The sequence below is a fragment of the Artemia franciscana genome, chromosome 14 (genome assembly GCF_032884065.1).
Source record: "Artemia franciscana chromosome 14, ASM3288406v1, whole genome shotgun sequence".
Lineage (NCBI taxonomy): Eukaryota > Metazoa > Arthropoda > Branchiopoda > Anostraca > Artemiidae > Artemia > Artemia franciscana.
This window is the reverse complement of record NC_088876.1, coordinates 41,431,509-41,439,313: the sequence shown is the minus strand read 5'-3', so window position 1 is coordinate 41,439,313 and position 7,805 is coordinate 41,431,509. Positions and strand designations below refer to the sequence as shown.

Here is a 7,805-nt window from a genome sequence, read left to right as displayed (position 1 = left end):
GAATGTATATACAGACCGGTACACCGGGATACAAATGACGACCGGGACACAGGGAATATAAATAACGACCGGGACACAGGGACACAACTACAACGGGGACACCGGGGGAAACAGGGGGATATAAATGACGACCGGGACAAAAAAACTAAAAAACGAATGTATATACAGACCGGGACACCGGGATACAAATGATGACCGGGACCCGGGACACAGGGAATATAAATGACGACCGGGACACAGGGACACAACTACAACGGGGACACCGGGAAAAACAGGGGGATGTAAATGACGACCGGGACACCGGGACAGGGAATGGTCGATTAGCAATCACCATCAACAAAGCTCAAGGGCAATCATTAGAATCATGAGGTATAGATCTGAATACAGATTGTTTTCCCATGGACCATTATATGTTGCATGTTCAAGAGTCGGTAAACCTGACAATCTATTTATATGCAAAGACAATGGGACAGCAAAGAATGTTGTATATTCGCAAGTTTTACGTAGTTAAAACCATATCTATATCTATATATATAAAAATAAGTTGTCTGTCTGTCTGTGGATGTGTGGATGGATGTGTCAGGTGACGTCACCTGAAAAAACTGGATCAGGTGACGTCAAAACTGAAAAAACTAAAAAAGGCAAAAACTACAAAAAAAACTAAAAACTAATAAAAAAAATAAAAAAGCTAAAAAACTAAAAAAACTATAAAGGTAAAAACCAATAAAAAACTAAAAAAAAAACTGAAAATACTAAAAAAAGGCAAAAACATAATAAAAAAAGTAAAAAAGCTAAAAAACTAAAAAAACTAAAAAAAACTAAAAAAATGTAAAAAACTAAAAAAAATAAAAAATAAAAAAAAACTAAAAAAAAGGAAAAAACTGAAAAATAAGCTAAAATAAAGGTAAAAACCAATAAAAAACTAAAAAAAAAAGGAAAAAACTAATAAATGACGACACTCAAAGAGAAAGCGACCAGGACAAAAAACTAAAAAAAAAGGCAAAAACTACAAAAAAACTAAAAACTAATAAAAAAAATAAAAAAGCTAAAAAACTAAAAAAACTAAAAAAAGGTAAAAAACTAAAAAAACTAAAAACTAAAAAAAAACTAAAAAAGGTAAAAACTAAAAGAACTAAAAAAGAAAAAAATAAATGACGACACTCAAAGAGAAAGCGACCAGGACAAAAGGAATGTTCGATTAGCAATCAACAAAGCACCGGGACACAGGGAGTATAAATGACGACCAGGACACAAGTAAAAAAAAAAAATTAACAAAACTAAAAAGAAGGTAAAAACTACAAAAAAACTAAAAAGAAAAAAAAACTAAAAACTAATAAAAAAACTAAAAAATCTAAAAATCTAAATAAACTAAAAAAGAAAAAAAAAGGAAAAAAATAAAGGAGAAAAACAAAACTAAAAAACGAATGTATATACAGACCGGGACACCGGGATACAAATGATGACCAGGACCCGGGACACAGGGAATATAAATGACGACCGGGACACAGGGACACAACTACAACGGGGACACCGGGGGAAACAGGGGGATAACCTGACAATCTATTTATATGCAAAGACAATGGGACAGCAAAGAATGTTGTATATTCGCAAGTTTTACGTAGTTAAAACCATATATATATATATCTATATTCACAGGTGGGACATAGGGACACAACTACAATGGCGCGTAACTATTATGGCGCGTAACGACTTACGCGCGCGGGGGGGGCTTGGGGGGGCGCGAAGCGCCCCCACCAACTAGGTGTTGGGGTGGCGCGAAGCGCCACCCCAACAGCTAGTATCTATCTATATATATAAAAATAAGTTGTCTGTCTGTGGATGGATGGATGGATGTGTCAGGTGACGTCACCTGAAAAAACTGGATTAGGTGACGTCAAAACTGAAAAAACTAAAAAAAGGCAAAAACTACAAAAAAAACTAAAAACTAATAAAAAAAAATAAAAAAGCTAAAAAACTAAAAAACTATAAAGGTAAAAACCAATAAAAAACTAAAAAAAAAACTGAAAAAACTAAAAAAAGGCAAAAACTACAAAAAAAAAACTAAAAACTAATAAAAAAAGTAAAAAAGCTAAAAAACTAAAAAAACTAAAAAAACTAAAAAAAGGTAAAAAACTAAAAAAAATAAAAAATAAAAAAAAACTAAAAAAAAGGAAAAAACTGAAAAATAAGCTAAAATAAAGGTAAAAACCAATAAAAAACTAAAAAAAAGGAAAAAACTAATAAATGACGACACTCAAAGAGAAAGCGACCAGGACAAAAGGAATGTTCGATTAGCAATCAACAAAGCACCGGGACACAGGGAGTATAAATGACGACCAGGACATAAGTAAAAAAAAAAAACTATCTATATATATAAAAATAAGTTGTCTGTGGATCTGTGGATCGTGGATCAGGTGACGTCACCTGAAAAAACTGGATCAGGTGACGTCAAAACTGAAAAAACTAAAAAAAGGCAAAAACTACAAAAAAAAACTAAAAACTAATAAAAAAAATAAAAAAGCTAAAAAACTAAAAAAACTAAAAAAAGGCAAAAACTACAAAAAAAACTAAAAACTAATAAAAAAGCTAAAAAACTAAAAAAACTAAAAAAAAGGCAAAAACTACAAAAAAACTAAAAACTAATAAAAAAAATAAAAAAGCTAAAAAACTAAAAAAACTAAAAAAAACTAAAAAAAGGTACTGTGGATCTGTGGATCGTGGATCAGGTGACGTCACCTGAAAAAACTGGATCAGGTGACGTCAAAACTGAAAAAACTAAAAAAAGGCAAAAACTACAAAAAAAACTAAAAACTAATAAAAAAAATAAAAAAGCTAAAAAACTAAAAAAACTAAAAAAAGGCAAAAACTACAAAAAAAACTAAAAACTAATAAAAAAGCTAAAAACTAAAAAAACTAAAAAAAAGGCAAAAACTACAAAAAAACTAAAAACTAATAAAAAAAATAAAAAAGCTAAAAAACTAAAAAAACTAAAAAAACTAAAAAAAGGTAAAAAACTAAAAAAACTAAAAACTAAAAAAAAACTAAAAAAGGTAAAAACTAAAAGAACTAAAAAAGAAAAAAATAAATGACGACACTCAAAGAGAAAGCGACCAGGACAAAAGGAATGTTCGATTAGCAATCAACAAAGCACCGGGACACAGGGAGTATAAATGACGACCAGGACATAAGTAAAAAAAAAAAACTATCTATATATATAAAAATAAGTTGTCTGTGGATCTGTGGATCGTGGATCAGGTGACGTCACCTGAAAAAACTGGATCAGGTGACGTCAAAACTGAAAAAACTAAAAAAAGGCAAAAACTACAAAAAAAAACTAAAAACTAATAAAAAAATAAAAAAGCTAAAAAACTAAAAAAGGCAAAAACTACAAAAAAAACTAAAACTAATAAAAAAGCTAAAAAACTAAAAAAACTAAAAAAAAGGCAAAAACTACAAAAAAACTAAAAACTAATAAAAAAAATAAAAAAGCTAAAAAACTAAAAAAACTAAAAAAAACTAAAAAAAGGTACTGTGGATCTGTGGATCGTGGATCAGGTGACGTCACCTGAAAAAACTGGATCAGGTGACGTCAAAACTGAAAAAACTAAAAAAAGGCAAAAACTACAAAAAAAACTAAAAACTAATAAAAAAAATAAAAAAGCTAAAAAACTAAAAAAACTAAAAAAAGGCAAAAACTACAAAAAAAACTAAAAACTAATAAAAAAGCTAAAAAACTAAAAAAACTAAAAAAAAGGCAAAAACTACAAAAAAACTAAAAACTAATAAAAAAAATAAAAAAGCTAAAAAACTAAAAAAACTAAAAAAACTAAAAAAAGGTAAAAAACTAAAAAAACTAAAAACTAAAAAAAAACTAAAAAAGGTAAAAACTAAAAGAACTAAAAAAGAAAAAATAAATGACGACACTCAAAGAGAAAGCGACCAGGACAAAAGGAATGTTCGATTAGCAATCAACAAAGCACCGGGACACAGGGAGTATAAATGACGACCAGGACACAAGTAAAAAAAAAATTAACAAAACTAAAAAGAAGGTAAAAACTAATAAAAAAACTAAAAAATCTAAAAATCTAAATAAACTAAAAAAGAAAAAAAAGGAAAAAAATAAAGGAGAAAAAACAAAACTAAAAAACGAATGTATATACAGACCGGTACACCGGGATACAAATGACGACCGGAACACAGGGAATATAAATAACGACCGGGACACAGGGACACAACTACAACGGGGACACCGGGGGAAACAGGGGGATATAAATGACGACCGGGACAAAAAAACTAAAAGAAATAAAAACTAAAAACTAATAAAAAAAACTAAAAAATCTAAAAATCTAAATAAGCTAAAAAAGAAAAAAAGGAAAAAAATAAAGGAGAAAAACAAAACTAAAAAACGAATGTATATACAGACCGGGACACCGGGATACAAATGATGACCGGGACCCGGGACACAGGGAATATAAATGACGACCGGGACACAGAGACACAACTACAACGGGGACACCGGGGGAAACAGGGGGATGTAAATGACGACCGGGACACCGGGACAGGGAATGGTCGATTAGCAATCACCATCAACAAAGCTCAAGGGCAATCATTAGAATCATGAGGTATAGATCTGAATACAGATTGTTTTCCCATGGACCATTATATGTTGCATGTTCAAGAGTCGGTAAACCTGACAATCTATTTATATGCAAAGACAATGGGACAGCAAAGAATGTTGTATATTCGCAAGTTTTACGTAGTTAAAACCATATATATATATATATATCTATATTCACAGGTGGGACATAGGGACACAACTACAATGGCGCGTAACTATTATGGCGCGTAACGACTTACGCACGCGGGGGGGCTTGGGGGGGCGCGAAGCGCCCCCACCAACTAGGTGTTGGGGTGGCGCGAAGCGCCACCCCAACAGCTAGTATATATATATATATATATATATATATATATATATATATATATATATATATATATATATAAGTTGTCTGTGTGTGGATCTGTGGATCAGGTGACGTCACCTGAAAAAACTGGATCAGGTGACGTCAAAACTGAAAAAACTAAAAAAAGGCAAAAACTACAAAAAAAAAATAAAAACTAATAAAAAAAATAAAAAAGCTAAAAAACTAAAAAACTAAAAAAAGGCAAAAACTACAAAAAAAACTAAAAACTAATAAAAAGCTAAAAAACTAAAAAACTAAAAAAAGGCAAAAACTACAAAAAAAACTAAAAACTAATAAAAAAATAAAAAAGCTAAAAAACTTAAAAAACTAAAAAAACTAAAAAAAGGTAAAAAACTAAAAAAACTAAAAACTAAAAAAAACTAAAAAAAGGGAAAAAACTGAAAAATAAGCTAAAACAAAGGTAAAAACCAATAAAAAACTAAAAAAAAAACTGAAAAAACTAAAAAAAGGCAAAAACTACAAAAAAACTAAAAACTAATAAAAAAGTAAAAAAGCTAAAAAACTAAAAAAACTAAAAAAACTAAAAAAAATAAAAAATAAAAAAAACTAAAAAAAAGAAAAAAACTGAAAAATAAGCTAAAATAAAGGTAAAAACCAATAAAAAACTAAAAAGAAAAAAAGGAAAAAACTAAAAAAAATTTTCATCTAAAAAACTAAAAAAAACTAAAAAAGGTAAAAACTAAAAGAACTAAAAAAGAATAAAATAAATGACGACACTCAAAGAGAAAGCGACCAGGACAAAAGGAATGTTCGATTAGCAATCAACAAAGCACCGGGACAGAGGGAGTATAAATGACGACCAGGACATAAGTAAAAAAAAAAACTAACAAAACTAAAAAGAAGGTAAAAACTACAAAAAAACTAAAAAGAAAAAAACTGAAAAAAGGCAAAAACTACAAAAAAAACTAAAAACTAATAAAAATGCTAAAAAACTAAAAAAACTAAAAAAAGGCAAAAACTACAAAAAAAACTAAAAACTAATAAAAAAAATAAAAAAGCTAAAAAACTAAAAAAAAAACTAAAAAAACTAAAAAAAGGTAAAAAACTAAAAAAACTAAAAACTAAAAAAACTAAAAAAAAGGAAAAAACTGAAAAATAAGCTAAAATAAAGGTAAAAACCAATAAAAAAACTAAAAAAAAACTGAAAAAACTAAAAAAAGGCAAAAACTACAAAAAAAACTAAAAACTAATAAAAAAAGAAAAAAGCTAAAAAACTAAAAAAACTAAAAAAACTAAAAAAAGGTAAAAAACTAAAAAAAAAAAAATAAAAAAAAACTAAAAATAAGGAAAAAACTGAAAAATAAGCTAAAATAAAGGTAAAAACCAATAAAAAACTAAAAAGAAAAAAAGGAAAAAACTAAAAAAAATTTTCATCTAAAAAACTAAAAAAAAACTAAAAAAGGTAAAAACTAAAAGAACTAAAAAATAAAAAAATAAATGACGACACTCAAAGAGAAAGCGACCAGGACAAAAGGAATGTTCGATTAGCAATCAACAAAGCACCGGGACACAGGGAGTATAAATGACGACCAGGAAATAAGTAAAAAAAAAATTAACAAAACTAAAAAGAAGGTAAAAACTACAAAAAAACTAAAAAGAAAAAAAACTAAAAACTAATAAAAAAAACTAAAAAATCTAAAAATCTAAATAAACTAAAAAAGAAAAAAAAAGGAAAAAAATAAAGGAGAAAAACAAAACTAAAAAACGAATGTATATACAGACCGGGACACCGGGATACAAATGACGACCGGGACACAAGGAATATAAATGACGACCGGGACACAGGGACACAACTACAACGGGGACACCGGGGGAAACAGGGGGATATAAATGACGACCGGGACACCGGGACAGGGAATGGTCGATTAGCAATCACCATCAACAAGCTCAAGGGCAATCATTAGAATCATGAGGTATAGATCTGAATACAGATTGTTTTCCCATGGACCATTATATGTTGCATGTTCAAGAGTCGGTAAACCTGACAATCTATTTATATGCAAAGACAATGGGACAGCAAAGAATGTTGTATATTCGCAAGTTTTACGTAGTTAAAACCATATATATATATATATATATATATATATATATATATATATATATATATATATATATATATATATATATATATATATATATATATATATATATATATATATATATATATATATATATATATATATATATATATATATCTATCTATATTCACAGGTGGGACATAGGGACACAACTACAATGGCGCGTAACTAATATGGCGCGTAACGACTTACGCGCGCGGGGGGGCTTGGGGGGGGGGCGAAGCGCCCCCACCAACTAGGTGTTGGGGTGGCGCGAAGCGCCACCCCAACAGCTAGTAGTTAGATAAAATAGTTAATAGTTAGAAGTTCTCTTTCGAATCTAATATTGAAAAATTCCAGGATGACTAGGAATTCAGGGGATTCTAAGGGTTGTAACTATATTTGAGATTCGATGAATTACGATTTTTTTTCATTTTCTCTATCACTCCATGTTAATCACATATTCAATAATAGAATATATAATGATAGTTACCGCAGCAGATTAGCTTTGAAGTTCTCTTTCGAATTCGGAGGATGCGAGTTCAAGTCACTCTGCGGTAATCCATCCAAAGGATTCTTAGGGTTGTAACTATATTTGAGATTCGATGAATTGCGATTTTTTTTTTCATTTTCTCTATCACTCCATGTTAATCACATATTCAATAATACAATATATAATAATAGTTACCGTAGCAGATTGGATTTGAAGTTCTCTTTCGAATCTAATATTGAAAAATTCCAGGATGACTAGGAATTCAGGGGATTC

At 29.2% G+C, this 7,805-nt stretch overlaps 1 long non-coding RNA gene across 1 annotated transcript in view; it reads left to right on the top strand.

The window, feature by feature from the left end:
• The first annotated feature begins 5,484 nt into the window (after positions 1-5,484).
• The window catches only part of LOC136035735 (uncharacterized), a 54,556-nt gene continuing 52,235 nt past the window's right edge, over positions 5,485-7,805 (top strand). Inside the window, exon 1 of the long non-coding RNA XR_010619505.1 lies at positions 5,485-6,019. This is a non-coding gene — a long non-coding RNA (uncharacterized LOC136035735). The remainder of the gene's footprint in view (positions 6,020-7,805) is intronic.